The sequence below is a fragment of the Pleurodeles waltl genome, chromosome 1_2 (assembly GCF_031143425.1).
Source record: "Pleurodeles waltl isolate 20211129_DDA chromosome 1_2, aPleWal1.hap1.20221129, whole genome shotgun sequence".
Taxonomy (NCBI): Eukaryota; Metazoa; Chordata; class Amphibia; order Caudata; family Salamandridae; genus Pleurodeles; species Pleurodeles waltl.
In genome coordinates, this window is record NC_090437.1 from 1266282901 (window position 1) to 1266301888 (window position 18988).

The window sequence follows — 18988 nt, forward strand, 5'->3', positions numbered from 1 at the left end:
CATTCTAGCGTCAGTAATGCAAGTATTTATTGAAGGACTGGATACAAAGTACGAATCACAGACAATCAGTGCTAGCTGGTCAGGATCCGTATATTCCAGTGCCATTACCAGAGCCTTTAGCTCTGCTAGTTGTACAGTGCAATCACCTAGGTTTTGCGTAAAGGTATGTTGTGGATAGAATTTACTACCCTCCATATAGCCGCTTACGACTGCGCAAGCAGCGGAGTATTGATGTTTGTGCCTATAGCAAGTTGTGCTGAGTCGTCAGTGTACATGACTCTTTGATATTGATCAATAGGTAATGTATTTGCCGGAACTTGGTATTCTAGTTCATATTGCAAAAATTCTTGAGTTTGTAACTTTGGGTCAAAAATATATTCAACATCATTGGCTGTTAGAGACGTTGCCAATTGGATCCAACATGGATGCAATGCTTTAGCGTTTCGAAGGCTGGCTTTGGTAACAGCCTCAAGGGATAGGATTGGAGATACAACAATAATGTGTTTTCCATGGGCTAGTGGCCTCTTTTTAATGACAGCAATCTGAACAGCAGTGAGAATTTTTCTCAGTGGAAGCAAAGCATTATTCTGCTGTTAAGTACAAATGCGATTTGTATGCAATCGGGATCGTCTCACCCTCATTGAATGTTACATAGGTGAAACAAATGGCACCAGCAATTACTCTGATGATCATGTTTTTTATTCTCCCTTGTGTATAAGTGTTGTGCTGTAAGCATGTCTTTTTGCAGTGCTTTGAGGATGCGTGTGTGTTCGACTGTCCATATAAGGGTTTGATGCGTGATGCATAATCTGGAATGTATGTTCTGTCAAAATTTAGAAACCCCAATAGTGATTGTAGTTTTTTAATGGTGTTTGGAAGTTGTAACTGTGCGCATTTTTCTAAGAATTGTGGCGCTAGGCTCTTTCCTCCACTTGATCATTCGTATCCGAGAAACAGGACACTAAGGAAGGCTATTTTTGTTTTTTTTAAGTTGAATTTCAAAATCCTACAACAATGCAGGCTACCCGTCTTAGATGTTGCAGTAATTCATCGTCCATAAGGTAGATATCATCTACATAGGACAATGCTTCAGGGTCAACGTCATGCAATATTGAAGTTACGCGAGCCACGAACAGTCCTGGACTGTTCTTGTACCCCTGTAGTAAATGACAGAATTTTTTCTGGGAGCCTAGTGCACTGAAACTTGATAGGTCTCTACTCTCAGGCGTTATATTTTGGGAGAAGAACCCACTGGAAATATCCAATGTTGTTTTGTATTTCTTTGTGCACTATGTTGTTCATAAGTGCTGTGCTATGAGAGTTTTGTATAGCATATGTGCGTGTCTGACTATTTAAGTGTCTGTAGTCTAAGACTATTCTGTATGAATGGTCCGGTTTAGCTACAGGGAATAAAGGTGAGACACAGGGTTCGACCACGACTTGGTACCCTAGTTGTGTGAGGAGTTCCCTCACAGGTCCTTTAGCATCACGTTTTATTGGGTATTGGGGTTAAGGTTGATTCTTAATTGGAATTACATGATAGAGGGAATCTTTATCCCACCCTACCTGGTTGTGGTATAACTCAGGTGCCTGCGCCAATGCCCAATCAATGGCGTAGGATTCTACAAGCTCGTCGGGAACAAGAGGCGAGAAAGAAGGTTTGATAACAAACAAATTCAGGCGGCCAACCCTTTTCGGCCAGTAAAATATCATAAATGTTGACGACGCAGTCCCAAAAGATTGTGCATACAGTGTCTCCTTCTATCTATATCATTACTTTGTACACCTTATCAAGCGTGGAGACACGCATGTCTGCAGTTGTAAGATGTCATCAGTTGCTTTCACCTCCAGATGCTCTTGAAGATTCCAGGCAAACTATTGTGACATCTGCTGCGCTTTCTAGCAGAGCTAGTGCCCACGTGTTGTTCTTCCATAGAGCCCCCTTCCTGAGTCGCAAGACGAATCTCAACTGCTGCCACTTTTTTCTTTTCAATTTGGGGTTTAAGTTGGGAAGGTTTCTCTTTTTTTTTAACAGAAACTTCTGTAGAGCGTTGTGATTCTTGTCTCGGTTTCACATACTCAGTTCTCCGCTCTGACCGCCCACCTTTCTCACTGCGTTTTTCTGGTGAGGCCTGAAAGGAACAAGATTGGCGTGTATCAGTATATTTATATCTGTCAGGCGTTTTTATATTATCTCTATTTCTGAGATTATATCTATTCAGAGGGGTCTCCAAATAAGGAGATTCTCTCCTTTCTTTTTGAGATGTTTGTTGTTTTTATACCAGTGTTATTTTAGAACCCTCAGATGCTTGCTTGGTAGAATCTTTATTAGATTTACCCTGAAACTGTGGTTTTTTGTGTCTCGCCCCCAGGCTATCTCAACCAATACTGGAATAGGTTGCCGCGATAATCTTTGGCAGTTCACATTCTTGATCCTGTGTAGGAACGTCCCGGAGCCGCATACGCACTGCCAGTGCTACTGCTTCCCCTTTAAGAATGCTTAATATATTTGAAGATACAGTGGCAACATTGTCATAAGTTGTATCCCCAAGTCCAGGGCCGGAGCAGCCCCGTATTCATCTTGAATTTGTTTTAACACTTCCAGTACATTGGCAAATGGTGGTGTACCGTGTGCAGTAGTATAAAGCGTGGCAAATACCGTGTCCCAATCATTGCAGTTATCTACTGAGGAAACCATCCAAAATGGCAAGCACATAGTTAATATTCTATGCTTATCCTGAGGTCCCGTATGGGGAAATACTGCATCCAGTGCATTTATTTTTTGAGCTAACCAAAATGGAATCTCTTCCCGTTTGGCGGGTGCCTTACCCATGATCAAATATACAGTCGAAGAATTAATGTCTGGTGTTGCTACATGTGGTTGCTCCAGGGCATCGTGTGCTGGGTTTGTATTTAATGTTTGCATTACAAACTGTACTAATAGTCTGTATATTGCTGTAAGCTCAGTATATAAGTGGCGAACCTCAGCTACCACCAAGGTTGCTGCATCAGGGCGCGGTATATATGTGTCCAACAAAGGCCAGGTAGGACCATCTTTACTTAGAGGACCTAACCTCATATGTAGGATTGTATGTGGTAGGGCACCATCAAGGCAATTATTATGGTCTTAATAAGATAGCGTCTTTCTGAATATGCATAAACTCTATAGTGTGCAGGTATGTTTGCAGGTATTTAGTGGTGAAATGTATTTGTGTTCCCATCAAATGCTAGAAATGTGACCCAAGAATAGAAAATGTCTGTTCTGTATGCCGCATGCGCATGCGCTTCAGCAACAAATGTAACTAGACCCCCCCTGGGCCGTTAGGACATGTGCCAATAAATGTGCAGTTAGGGGAGGTCGCATATTGACTGCAATTGCTGCCCGTTGCGGGTTCGCCATGGTAAATGGTAAATTTTGTTCAGAGATAAGCACACCAAATGGGGATTATCCTTTCAGGGTCCAAGCTTGAACAACCGACAGCGTTAGTTAGGTACTCCCTACTTAGCTGAGGAGGAAAAAATCCTCAATACCACAGATGCCTCCGCATAGTGTACTGAGGTGTCTTTGACATATAGTGAGACAGAGATACTCAGGAGGACCCGAAAATTAGTGCATGACCAAACATTGGCGGCGCCATGTCACGTAGGTTCTCATTATGGATAACAAGACTACTGGATTTGGGTGGCAGAATCACCTGTACTGCGGGTGACTGAGTCTGATCCTGCACCATGTGACACCTGTTGGCCTAACACAGGTTTTTTCTGGGTTACTAGCAGGGCCTCATCTCCACCCAAGAGCAGGGATGATTGGGACAACCGGGCACATGACATCCTTGACTCCTCAGGCGACTCGTGGTCACTCAGATCTCTTCCCTTCCCCATCTGGTGTGCTTATCTCTAAACAAATTTACCATTTAATATGGTGAATCTGCAACAGGTAGCAATTGCAGTCAATATAAGACCACCCATTACTGCACAAATACTGGCACATGGCCTAACGGCCTAGGGGAGTCCAGTCACATTTGTTGTTGGCGCTCATGCAGCTTACAGCACAGAACTCTTTTATTCTTGGGTTCCAGCAGTTGATGGGAACACAAATACATTTCATCATTATACACTTGCAAACACACCTGGACAATGCAGAGAATATGCATATTTAGAAATGCCACTATCTTATCAAGAACACAGTAATTGGCTTGATGGCGCCCTACCCCACACAATGTCCCTGTCCTGTCTGTCTTAGCTCCAAATGCTCTACGGGGGTTATGCAGCCCTTTGTGTGAGGAGAGACACATCCCTATTCAGGAGTAAGTGTCAGCTCCTCCCACCCATCTAGCCCAGGAATACCCATCAGCTTGATGGTGGGCCATCAATATGCAAATGCCACACCCCAACTCCCTTTGTGTGTGACTGTCTAGAGGGAATGCACAGAGACCATCTGTTAACAACTCGAAACATGTATTCAGAGGCAGGCAGAGGCACAGAATGGTTAAAGTAAGAAATGCCAATTTTCAAAAAGTGGCATTTTCAGACTTATAATTTAAAATCCAACTTCACCATCAGTTGTGATTTTAAATTGTGAGTCCAGGGATACCAAACTCCATAGGTATATCTCTTCCTAATTAGAAATTACACTTACAAGATGCTTTACAGTAGTACTAATGCTATCCTATGGGAAAGATAGGCCTTGCAATAATGAAAAATGAATTTAAGAGTTTTTCACTATCTGGAAATCTCAACTTTTTAAATACACTGCACCCTTCCTTTGGGGCTAACTTGGGCCTACCTTAGGAATGACTTACATGTAAAAAAAGGAAAGATTCGGCCTGTAAAGTGGGTACACTTGCCAGGTTGAAATGGCAGTTTAAAATTACACACACAGGCCCTGCAGGAACAGGCCTGAGACATGTTTGAAAGGCTATTGTTGTGGGTGCCATAATCAGGGCTGCAGGCCCACTAGTAGCAGGGAATGTTCAGGCCTTGGGCATATGTAGTGTGTTTAATAGGGAGTTACATGTAAAGGAAATATGCCAATTATGGAGAAGTCAATGCTATGCAGAGTATAGAGCACCTGTACTTTAGCACTGCTCAACAGAGGTAAAGTGGTCAAAATGCTAAAACCAACATGATGCCATTGGGGTATTGGCTTTCTATTGTATAACAGACATTAATCCACAAATGTTACCTTAAAATATTGTTAAAACATCTGAAAGTGTACCTGCAATACAAGACTTGTAAATCACCTTGTTGAGTCCCAACTAGAAGTGTTACCACACTTACAATAGGCGAAAGTGAACATGAGGAGAAATGCTGATAAACATCATCGGCCACCACTAGAGTACAAAAGCGGAGATCAGGTTTGGCTTGTCACATAAAATGTACGAATACATGGTCCTCACAAATTGCAACCTAGATTTATTGGTCCCTTTCCAATTGAGGAAGTTATTAATCCAGTGGCAGTCCAGCTTCAGCTATTTATTTGCCTGGTCAACATGTGTTCCATGTTTCACTCCTCAAACCACATCATGCCAAACCTCTCCTGCTCCTCCTCTACCACCTGTAACCCTGTTATCCACTTTTGAAGTCCAAAATATTCATAATTCACAGCACGTTGTTGATTGTTTGTTTTACCTAGTTGCATGGAAAGGGGTGGCCCTGAGGAAAATCCTTGGGAACCAACTAGTAATGTTCATCACCTGGTTTGTGGGGGTACTGTCACAACTCCATCTTGTGCTCTATGTGTGGTAGGTTTTACTCACCAGGCTACTGTCTCCCTTCCCTTGTGGCATCTCCCTACTTGAGTACTCCCAGTCATGCTTTCCTTGTGGCACCTTCCAGTGTTGAGCACTCCATGGCCCCCCTCCCACGAAGCCTGAACCATTGACCCTCCTGCTCTGTTGCTATGAAAGTTAGTCTGTTTTGCACCTGCAGATTACCACACAACTTCCATGGGGTGCCATTGTACTTGTTTATTGTTGCCAATTACTGTTTGCATCTGTCACCTGCAAAATCTCATATCCGTTGTCTGTAACGCATGATCATCCCCAGGTTCAATGGAATATTCCATGCTTCCACGTGGAATATGTACCTTTCTGTAACACTCTTTCTTTTCAGTATAAATACCCCCTCTGAACCTGCATCAGTGTTTGGACTCATCCCCGTCCTGAGTGATCAACGTCTCTGCTGTCCCCTCCTTGTCACCAAGATCTTCCAACGTTTGAGTCTGGCTCAAGCTTCATTCTTGTACTCTCCTCCTGAGTCACCTTGAACTCCAGCACTCTAGTCTTTCAAGCCTTCCTGATGATTCAGTGATCCAGGCATCAGCAACACATCCAGTGGTTTCAGTGATACAGGCGTCCATGGCGCATCCAGTGTCTTCTAAGAGCTATGATTCTTTTTTCTCTTGAGCTTCTTCAGGCTTCAGTTCAAGTACTGTCTTGGTTAAGTACTTCCCCTGAGATTAGTGAGCATTAATTCATAGGTTACAGTAAATCCAAAGACTGATTCCTTTGAAGTCGTGAGCACATTTGCTGATTTTGGGCAGTCTTTGAGTGTTAGTCCCCATGAGGCTCAGTGCTCCAGACTTTATTACTGCAGCACTCTGAACTCTTTTGTACTCCAACTGACTGTTTGACATTATGCTTCTTGACAAGTTCTATCCAGTATTTTGAGAGACATTTCTAGATTTTGAAGTTATGCTCCAGTTTGAATCGGAACCCTGTACATTCCGGAGTGCCGGAAAATCTCCAGTTTATTTTTTCAATGGTTTCTGCTCTCTTTCATGCAATGTTTATGATGATGTCTATACATTTAAAAATAGTGTAGACAAGTGGTAGATCATTTTGAGTTGGGAATGTATGAGTAACATTGCCTCTTGTTGTTTTGAGCACATTACACCTGCATTGAGGATAATGAGGTCCAAGGAGTCTCGATACTACTTGACAGTGCGTGAGACAGATCAGCAGATCCCTCAATGATGCAAGTTAATCTTTTCTTGTTTCATCCATTCCCGCTTTCCCCTCAAGGGGCAGTTTTTTGAAACAGACAGTTGCTACTTGTTTCATTAGGTTGCCCCAGATGTGATTGGAGGTCAAGCATTGTCACTGTGGTTGGAACCAGATGAGTGCATGACAAATGGAGCAGTTGGTTCATAAGAGGAGCCATAGGGAGCTAGACATCAAGGCCAGACAGGCCGAGTCAGCAGTGATGATGGTAGCATTTCTACAGTGCCCTTTGGCAACAAGAGGGTTAATATTCCTAAAGGTCTGGTGAATGACTGTTGTGGGAGACAATATTGACAAGTAGTTTGAAGCTTATGAGATTGTCTTACAAATACACAAGATTCCTGAAGGGTATTGGGGGCTAGTTTGAGGAAGCATATTCCTAGTGAAGGGAGGGATACTTAATTGGCCAGGGAGACAGGATGAGGCATCTCCACACGAAAAAAGCCCTTGTCAGGAATTATGGTCTGACCCCAGAGAAATACATACAGAAGTTTAGGGACAGTCGGAAACTGACCCTGGAGACCTGGGTGGATTGTGTGGATTCCTTTTTACCAAAAGCACAGGAAGTAATGTCACTGGATCGCCCATCATCTACCTACATAGGAAGTGACACCACTGAATTTCCCATCATCCATCTGGACATGAAGTGATCTTACTGGATTTCCACTTAAACTACCTTTAAAAGAGGAAGCCAAACAAGAAGACTTTATTTCCCATCACCCATCAGCACAGGAAATGACATCAGGGCACCCTGAACTCCTCCCCACTTCAAGGACCTACTTAATGGTTGATTGAACCTGGATGCACAGTGCATGTGTGTAGTGGGTGCACCAATGATGCATCAAAGGCAAGCCTGACCTTGCCCAGGGCCAGGAGCCCTGGTCCCATCACTGCCCTTTAATAATCTGCAACACTACTTAAGGTGCTAATCCCCAGACACTGTTCTTCCAATTGTTGTCATGCCGTGCCTCACACCACAGTAGGAGCATTCACCTGCACCCGCTGTCAGTTCTAAAGCAGCCACCCACCTACATGCCTCAACACCTCCTCCTAATACACTAGCACCAAAAATGCCTACATCCTCACCATACAACACATGCCACAGCAAATCCCCCACATCAATACCCAATTGCAAGTATGCTTCTCAACACATGCTAACTCAGCAAACATAGAACTGAAATATAGGACCTGCTGACGAGTGACGCACCCACCATTGCAATACGAGTGGGCTACAAGATAGCGGGACAGAACTGCCTTCACGAGGCAGAAGGAGTACTCACTATCATCTACAAGGAATCCCTTGAATGCACAACGCCCACAGAGAACACCACTCCATTCTTGGAATGCTTGCATTTCAAGGTGCAAATCACTGAAAACGTCTCCCAGAACAGAACCCTCACCCACCAACAATCCAGACCACAAGCCACCTTTACCAACCTTATCACCAATTTTGCTGCTCTGCCCACCATTGGCTCCAGAGCCTACATTCTCCTTGGTGGCCTCAACTTTCACATAGAAGACCAAAGCAACCCCTGCTCCACAGCATTCCTTGAAAGCTTGAGCAACATCAGACTCACCAAACTTGTCCTAGAACCGACATACATCACAGGACAAACAATGGATTCCATATTCTCCACTAACAGCAGCATCAAATACAATTCCACCACATCACTCTAATTGACCAACTACTCTATCAACCACTTCAAAATTAACACACCTCAAGTCAACAACCCGGCAAGGTTCAGCATTCCAAGCTAAAGCTGGAGCAAAATCACAGAAGCAGAATGGCTCAGTTCTCTCAGCATGGATCAACCTAGATCCAAAGACAAACTAGAGGACATCAACAACTTCAACAAATGGATCAATGACTGCACAGACTCCCTCACACCCATCAAACTCAACATGTACAGTAGTTAAAACTAGCAGGCCAGCTGGTACACAGAAGACCTCCGATTCATCAAACAACACTGAAAACAGCTACAAAGGAAAAAGAGAGCCAGGTACAACACCCCAGACAGAACTACCTACAAGGCTGCACTCAGATGCTACCACCAGCAAATATGAGACACCAAGAAAAAAGGCAATAGTAGATCACATTGAAGGAAGTTCCAACAGCTGCAAGGAGATTTTCTCAATTGTTATCGATTTCACCTCGCCCTTAGCCAATGTCACCAACATTGCTGCCTCCCAACAACACTGTGGCAACCTATCCACCTTTTTTCACAGCAAAATCACTAACATCTAAAACAACTTCACACACAAAACCATCTGTAAAGAATGCATTGCTAATCCACACCCAACCTAGATGGCCAAATGACCGAATGGACAACCCTCACCAGAAATTACACAGCAGCAATCATAAGGACCATTCACTAAGGAGTCCCAATGGCCCCATCGCCCGACCGTATCTAGAACCTAGCAACATCACCAATAAGCACCACTCTTACCCACATCATCAACTCTTCCATCATGTCTGCCACTTTTCCAGATGAATGGGAACTTACAGAAATCAATGAAATCCTCAAGAAGCCCACAGCCGACCTGAATCAACTGAGAAAATTCCATATCCCTGCTCCCTATCCAGCAAAAGTGATTGAGAAAGGCCAGCAACAAGCAACTCACATCCCACCTTGAACTTTACCATCTTTTAGATAAGTCATTCAGGATTCAGATAGAACAACAACACCGAAATAGCACTCATTGTGGTCACCGGTGACCTTTGAAACATCCTAGACCAAGGAGAAACAGCAGCCTTCAACCTGCTCAACCTTTCTTCTGCCTTCAGTGATGTCTCCCATTACACTCTATGAGATTGGCATACAAGGATCTGCTCTCAAGTGTATCTCTTCCTTCCTCACAGGAAGAACCCAAAGGGTCAAACTGTTACTGTTGGACTTTTTCCCTTATGCAGGGTCACCCCAATCTTTTTGCCTCCTGCCTCCTATTTTTTCTGACCTGTTGCTGTTGGCTTTTGCACTCTGAGCACTTTACCACTGCTAACCAGTGTTAAAGTGCATATGCTCTCTGTGTAAATTGTATTGTTGATTGGTTTATCCTTGATTGGCATATTTGATTTACTAGTAAGTCCCTAGTAAAGTGCACTAGAGGTGCCAGGGCCTGTAAATCAAATGCTACTAGTGGGCCTGCAGCACTGGCTGTGTCACTCACAATAGTAGCTCTATAATCATGTCTCAGACCTGCCACTACAGTGTCTGTGTGTGCAGTTTTAAACTGCCAATTCGATTTGGCAAGTGTGCCCACTTGCCAGGCCTAAATCTTCCTTTTTCTTACATGTAAGACACCCCTAAGGTAGGCCCTAGGCAGCCCCATGGCAGGGTTCAGTGGATGTTTAAGGTAGGACATATATTAATGTGTTTTATATGTCCTAACAGTGAAATACTGCTAAATTCGGTTTTTACTGTTGCAAGGCCTGTCCCTCTCATAGGTTAACATGGGGGCTACCTTTCAATATGATTAAAGAATGAATTCCCTTTGGGAGCGGATAGACATGTGGAATTTGGGGTCTCTGAGCTCACAATTTAAAAATACATCTTTTAGTAAAGTTGATTTTCCGATTGTGTGTTTGAAAATGCCACTAGAAAGTGAGCATTTTCTTGCTTAAACCATTCAAGACTCTGCCTGTTTGTGGATTCCCTGTCTGGGTCAGTTTGACAGTTGGGGTGTTTGCACCTCCCGCTAGACAGTAACACAAAGGGAGCTGGGGTATAGCCTGCAGATCCTGATGAGCCATCTGTGCTGGGAGGGAGGGGAGGAGTGGTCACTCACACCTGAAAGGGCTGTGCCTGCCCTCACACAATGCAGTCTCCAACCCCCTGGTGTGTCTGGGGCCTGGCCTGGGCAAGGTAGGATTTCACAAACAAGAGAGACTTTTCTTTCAAGTAAGCCTACTTCAAAGGGCAAAATGGGTACAAGAAGGGCACTTCTGGAAACCAAGAGGAACCTCTGCCTGGAGAAGAGCTGAGGAAGAACAGCTGCCCTGCCTGTGACTGTGCTTTGTGGAGCTATCCTGCAGTTGCTGCTTCTGCCTGGTGAAAGGGGACAAAGACTGGACTTTGTTGTGCATTCCTGCTTGTGAAGAAATCTCCAAGGGCTTGTCCTGAGCTTACCTCCTGTTGTTGAAGTCTCAGGGCCATAAAAGACTTCCCTTGCCAGCACCTGGACTCTCTGCTGAGATTCCTGCCCTGCCAAGTGGTGCCGTATCCAGCTCCTGGGGCCTTGACAGGTGAAGCTGGCAGACCAAGCCTGAAAATCCACTCACAGACTGCCGTGCAGGGAAATTTCCGACGCAACCTCCGAGAGCGGCTGAAGAAACGACGTGCCACCGGCTCCGCAGTTGAAATTGACGCATCGCTTGCTGCGCGGCTGGGAGGTCGATGCATGCGGCTGGAGAAACGACGTGACACATCGCTGACGGAGGCTGATTTCGTTGCAACCCACACAGCGCAGTTTGCTATCACCGTGCGGCAGGATTTTAGATGCAAACCTTGCTGGGTGTGGAAAAATTACACAGCGACTGCCCGGACTCGAGTGCCGCCTGGATCGATGCATCACTCCCCTTACCTTTTTCTACACACACTCACCTGTGTGTGTTATTTTAACGCGACCCAGGTACTTTTCAACGCTAACAGTTTTTTATCTGTATCCCTCAGCCCCATCTTTTTCAACATATATGTGACACCACTCAACAACAACATCATCTCCTATGCCAATGACACCCAACTGATCCTTTCCTTGACAGACATGACAGCCACCTCTGGTAGTTCACTGGATGCAAACCAACTGCCTACAGCTCAGCTTCAACAAGACAGAAGTACAGGTCTTTGGCAACAAGACCTCCCCATGGGACTCTACCTGGCAGCTGTCAGAGCTAGGGCCAACACCCACACACACAGACCATGTAAGAAGGCGAAGGATCATCCTAGATGACAAGCTCAACAGTACAGCTCAAGTCAACTCAGTGTGCACTTCTTGCTTCCACATCCTACGCATGCTAAAAAAGATTTACAAATAGATGCCTCAGTACACCAGAAGGACCATCACGCAAGCACTCATCATCATCAGGCTGGACTACGGCAACACTCTCTTTGCCAGAATCGCCTACCAACTCCTACACAGACTCCAGACAATCCAGGAAACCACTGCACACTCATACTCAACCTCTCACGGTGCACCCATATCACACCGCACCTCAAGAAGAGGTACTGGCTCCCCATTTACAAACACAGTCATTTCAAATGTCTCATGCACTCATAAACCGCCCTATACCACATAGGACCAGAATACCTGAACAGCTTTATACACTAACTCACCAGACACCTATGTTCTGTCTCACTCTCACTCGTACACGTTTCACACATCCTCAAAAGCAAAGTTGAGGTCTCTCATTCTCCTACATCACACCCAAGACATGGAATGACCTCCCTCAGCACATCAGACCCTACGCAATAAACTGAAGACCTGGATCTTCCAGTAAGCACCTGGGGCACTTCGCACCTACACACCTGCCAAAACACCTGGATATCCTCTTGGGTGATTAGTGCAATATTCAAATCAATATAACATAACAAAACAAGGCATTGTATGGTTGGGTGCAGGGCTATACAGACAAAAATGATCAGGGGCTGTACAATTTGATTGCAAAGGAACACATGTTCAGTCGTTGTTTTGCAGATCTGCACCGATACCTGATTGACAGCAAGCTCTCTGACCCAAGGAAGCTTGCTAACAATGCAGACCGAGAACTGTCAGATGTCATTGGTTGACCTCAGAGCAGGTATTCCTGAATACATTCTAACAGGTTGTTGAAGCTGACAACCATGATGGTCACTTCCCAGTCCCAGTGGAGCTGGTTCCCTTTGACTGGGGGGTCTCTGATAGATATGCATTTATTGAGCATGACCATTTATCTTAATTATACATCCATTAATTAGTGCATTTACTGGGTGTGGCCACCCATAGCTGTTGTAGCTCAATGATACATGTACTCTCTGCATTCATTGATGTCATAATTTGATCTATTTAAGCCGGAATGTGGGATTACACAGTCTCTTGGCTCAACTCATTGGTGGATGTTCCATGTGGGGTCACTGATGCTCATTGCTATGTTTACTCATGAAAGTACCATGTGAGGCATCTGATGCACATCACTGCCCTGAGGGGATTAATGCTTACTGGAGCATTAAGACATTGATGCATCCGTAATTTATAGCCATTGCCATACTTTACTGACTTGGGGGTCTGATTTAAGAGCTCAGCAGAGTGGTGACTCCGTCATAATGGTGACGGATATCCCATCTGCCGAAATCTAAATCCCATAGGCTATAATAGGATTTAGATTTCAGGGGATGGAGCTTCCATCGCTGTTGTGATGAAGTAACCCGTCTGCCAGTATCTAAATCAGTCTGTTGGTCTGTTTCGGCATATTACTGGGTATTTATACGCGCTACTGACTAGGCACCATGATGCATACTAATCTCTGTCACCATGATGCAAATAATGTATGTGACCACAAAACCTACAATTTCTAAGGATTGGATGCATATACGATGAGAGAACATTTAGGTTGATTCTATCTGTGACCACTAACATGTTACACACTAATCAGTGAGAACCACTTCCACTTAAAAAAAGCATACTGGATTTGCTAATGCTTGTTTTTTGTATCTTGTCAGATGTCTCAATCTTTTCGCTTACGGCAGCAGTGTGTTGGGCCACTGATCTCAGACAGACCTTAAACTAAAAATATGATAAAGTCAGGGACACTGAGATTCCAAGATATGAGAAGAGATGGGGGGACGGTCCATTTGTTAAGGTGGTGGTGCAGATCTGCAAAACAAAGACTGAATATGTGATCCCTTTTTTCTTTGTAAGCAAAGGCCCTGGCTGTGGAAGCATTTTGTAGTTCATTGGGTGCATTTGTTGCAACAAGGAAGCTGCCTACTGGCCTATCAATGAATAATAGGCCTTTTAAGTTATTTTTTCTTTGTGTGTTTGAAATGTTTTCAAATGCAGCATTTCTGCAATGTTAGATGATGAATATCCAAATTTGTTCTTCCAATTAATGACTTGGAATAGTTAGTGGTGCTGCTGGCATTAGGGTTAGCCTTAACATAGCTGATTGTAGACATTCATTTGTAATCATGACAGTTACAACGTTGAGGATTGATCTTTCCGATCGGACAACAAGGACTCCCTCCTTTGTCTTTCCTGGCCTTCTGGTGGAAGTACATTAGGTTTCCCATCAGAAACGTCTGCCATATAAATAATGTTCACCAAAGTTTAGAGTAGAGATATTGGTACATATCCAAAAAAAACTCTGAAAAATGAAATAATTCTGCTTTAAAACAAATAATTTATTACATTTTGCTTTGTTTTTTCTAAATTGTTGGAGGATTTGTCTTGTGTTGTGTTATCACTGTATTACTGTTTGAGTGCTGCATAAATATTGTACATGTTGCCTCTAAGTTAAGCCTGTCTGCTGTCTGCATCATTTAGCAACTTATTGTAGTTCACCCTGACACGGAAGGATGGCTTTTGCTTGAAAATGACTTACACACCACTCAAGAAGCAACCAGTTTCTCACAGTAATAAAAGTGAAAACACACAGGAGAAAAATCCCAAACAAATTTAGAAAAAATAGAGTCAATTATAATAAATAAAATTATCCCAGGCAAACAGCCAATCAATAGAAACAGAGATATTCAGTTTCAATGTTTTTAGTGCAAATAGCACCTAGAAGCACAAAGTGACACTTGCAGTTATTTGGTGGCACTGGATTGTGGGAAATTCTCAAGCCCAGGCTGATGGCGATGAAGCACAAGTCAGATATAGGGCCAGGTTAGTCTAGCTGAAAAGTTACCTTCTAAGACCTGTGTGAAGAGTTCCATTTGCATTGGAGGAGGCCACAAGGAGCAAGAAGAGCATCAATGAAGATCCTCACTGTAAAGCAGGCCTCACATCATGGATGGTCGCCACTGCAGCACAAAAGTCCCAGGTGCAAGTCACAGACGGTTGTTGCTGGAGCTGTAAGTTGACAGTCATTGCAGGCTATTGTTGCTGTAGTGTGAAGTGTAGCTCTCCTGTATCTGATCTTCACTGATGGTCCCTGTTGACACAAAGATCAGGTCTAACCAGAGCTTCACATTGTCAGTCATCGCGGCTGCAATGTCTTGACATGAGCAGGCCTGTTCACTGTTGCTAGGAGCCTAAACATCAGGTTTCCTACCTCTTAAGGAGGAATGCACAAGCCAAGGGTCCAGTACATGGGAAAGCACTTCTTGGGGATCAGTGACTCACTCCAGCAGAAGCCAGCGTGGCTTACGCAAGTCCAGTAGTAGACCAGTAGGTCTAATTGCAGCAGGTCAGTTTGGCAGCTGCGGGAGGCCTTTGAAGCTTGTTGTGTTCCTATAGCTCACTCAGGTCAACCAACCGCACCCTGGCCTAACTCTGGTTAGCCTGGGAAGAAGGCAAGCAGGTCCGGTCTTTCTTCTCAGACAGCAAGCCAGTCCTTCAAGCAGAGAAGTCTTTCTTCTGTAACTTCAACAGGTCCAAGACATGTACAACTTAGGAAATGTAAGTGTTTCACTACCAGGGCATGTAAAACATAAACCCACATGCCCTACCTTTTATTATCATGCAGCCTGCCCTATGAGCCTTTAGGGTACCTTAGGGGTGACCTATAGGTATTAAAAAGGAAAGTTTAGGCTTGGCAAAATGTTTACATTTTCTGGTTAAAATGACTGTTTGAAACTGCACTACAGGCTGCAATGGCAGGCCCCAGATATGTTTTAAAAGTGACACTTTAGGGGGTGGAGCAATGAGTGCTGCAGGCTCACTAGCAGCTTTTAACTGCAGGCCCTGGATACAGTTAGTAGCATTTACTAGGGGCTTACATGTACATAAAGTGTGACAATCAGGTGTAGGCCAATATTACAATGACTTGGGAGGAGCAGGCACTTTAGCATTGGTTAGCTGTGCTAAAGAGCACTGAATCCCCAAAGCCTCAAAAATGGTTCAGTGAAGTAAAGTGTGAAGGGAAAAAGTTTGGAGTGGCCCTGCAGAGAGGGCCAGGTCCAACAATAATGATCTACTTCTTCTTTCCCTTGACCTCCTACATTTTCACTTTCCTGACTGCTCTCTAAAAGACTGTGCAATTCATTCGCTTTTGTTCACAATTTTGATGCCATGCGAATCAGTATGTAAGGATGAGTTACAGGTATTCGAAATCTAGTTGATGATTTTTTTTTTTGCAAAACACACTGTTAAATGAACGGTGGCCTGGCGCTGAAAGAACTGTGGACAAAGACAACAATGCAGAAGGAAACGAGAGAAAATATATGAACAAAACAATTGTAAAACTCGCAGACACCATTATGAAAGATGAATATCTTCAGTGATTTCCTAAAGTTCAGATGATCAGAGATTTGTCATAGATGACGAGGCAGATATTCCCTGGCAGCTCAAACAGCAAATGCAAGTCTCACTTCACTCTCTCCTTTAGCAATCAATCTGACCACGGTGGAAGAAATAAGTTGCCTGGTAGGGTGGCAGAGTAGATTTCATTGTAGATATCTTAGATTGAACTGCTGCAGAGCACTATGCAAAAAACGGAGAGCTTCATTTAAAAGCCCTTTGCACCATCACTGCGTAATTGTTTTTGGACGCAACTGTGGCGTTAGACTGCTCTATATATACAAACTGGTGTACCGGGCCCAATGCATCAGTTTGAAAAACCCTGTATCATATTTTAGCTGCACCAAGTATTATGTATGCATGGTAGGTATTCCCTCAAAAAAAACTACGTATAACTGACGCAGTGAAAATTTCAACTTTTTAAAGTGCCATTCTATGACTTACTGCGTCAAAATGTTACTGCCTGCTCGGAGCAGGCCTACAATTGATGTAGGGCTTTTTCCTATGGGACTCTTCTCTCATTTCTAGGGTTGTGTCAGTTTTGCACCAACAGATGCATCAGAAATTCTAACACATCTGTGAAAATTTGCACCACGGAGCTCTGCATTGAAACTCCAGAGCATCCATGGCAATGCAAGGCGCAAGAATTTTGACGCATTAATGACGATGTGTCAGGTAAATGTTTTTGTTTATGGATAGCCAATGAGGATGTACTCTAAAGGATGAGATATGCACTTGAATCTGAAGTCCAAAGATAGAGTCTGGTTCTGAATTAGCTGCAGGTGTTAGTGAAAAGTGAGAAACTGAAAGTACATCAAGATGTGCAATGAGAGAACGAAGAGTAAAACAGAAAAAGGATTTAATAAAGAGGACACACACTTTTTTTAGAAAGGATGCAGGTGAAAGAAATCAGTTTTTATTTGTTTTTAAACATATATTGACTTATGGTTAGTTACTTGTTAATAGTGTAACCAATTGATTTGAAAATGGGATCAGATAAGATATGAAGATAAGAGAGAGTTTCTAGACTTTTTTTGAAGAGAAAAGGCAGAGTTCTTCGAGTGAAGAAGAAGGAATTCTGTTTCAGCTGAAGTTAAGTGCCAGTGAAAAGAAAGGTTTCCAATGCATCAATTTTTCAGAGAAATGTTTGCACCTAACATATCACAGGCATTTGAGATTTTCAGGGCGCAGGTGAAGTACAGCTGGGCATTGCCCACATACTGATCTATGTGTATCTTTAGTGTGAGTGAATGGACAGGGGGCAGATTACTAAGGTTTTGTGTCAAGGTTGCTAGCCCTGATGCATAATCTTTTTTGCCACTTGCAAAGCCATGCTAAGTCACTTTATATGGCTTTTCATAGTTAAGTAAATACAAAGTAAAACAAGGCAGCGAATACTGTTGCCTTGCGTTACCGGGCATTGGGAAGGTGTTCCATGTGTGGAACATGGATGTTCTCATACATCCACCAATGTATTTTAGCACATTCCAGGATTTACTGAAACTAGTATAACTGGGAATGTGTCAAAATGCTATGCCTTCCCCAGTGAGGTGTAACAAGGAGAATATCTTTATTTCTTCTGGGTATTTCCTCTTTCAACATATGCTGCATTCTACAATGCACATAGAAAGAGGGAATTGCCTCTAAGGATTGTCGTTGAGCAGAAAGGTGCCACTTGGGAAGCACACAGAGATTCCCCCACTCCTGAAGAAACCCACGGCAGACCTCCTGGACCTCAAGAACTACCACCCCATTGCTCTGCTGCCTTTCCCAGCCAAGGTCATTGAAAAGGCCACAAAGGCACAGCTCCGCAAACACATCCAGAATAACAACATCCTGAACATCTCCCAATCATGTTTCAGGAGAAACCATAGCACGGACACCGCCCTTCTCGCTGCCACAAATGACATCCGCTCGCTCCTCAATCGCGGCCAAACAGCAGCCCTCATCCTACTGGACCTATTGGTCGCCTTCGACACGGTCGCCCATCACACCCTCGCTCCAGACTCCACAAATCTGGCATCTGTGGCAAGGACCTACGGTGGATACGCTCCTTCCTGACTGGCAGAACACAGAGAGTCAGACTCCCACTATTTCTGACAGAACTTACGGAAATCAGCTGCAGAGTACCACAGGGCACCTGCTTGAGCCCCACACTCTTCAACATCTACATGGCCCCACTTGCATCCTTCGTCAGAAGCCACAGACTGAACATTGTCTCCTATGCTGACGATACCCAGCTAATCATCTAATTAACCAAAAACCCTACAACTTCCAAGAAGAACTTCCACAACAGGATGGAAGCTGTTGCCACCTGGATGAAGAAGAGCTGCCTCATGCTCAACTCAGACAGGACCGAGATCCTCATCCTGGGACCCTCCACATCAGCCTGGGACGACTCCTGATGGCCTGATACATGCGGCAACTAACCACGTACGCAACCTCAGCTTCATCCTGAAATCATCGCTCACCATGACCCGACAGGTCAACTCTGTAGCATCTTCCTATTGCCACACACTCCAACTTCTCTGGAAAATCTTTGAATGGATCCC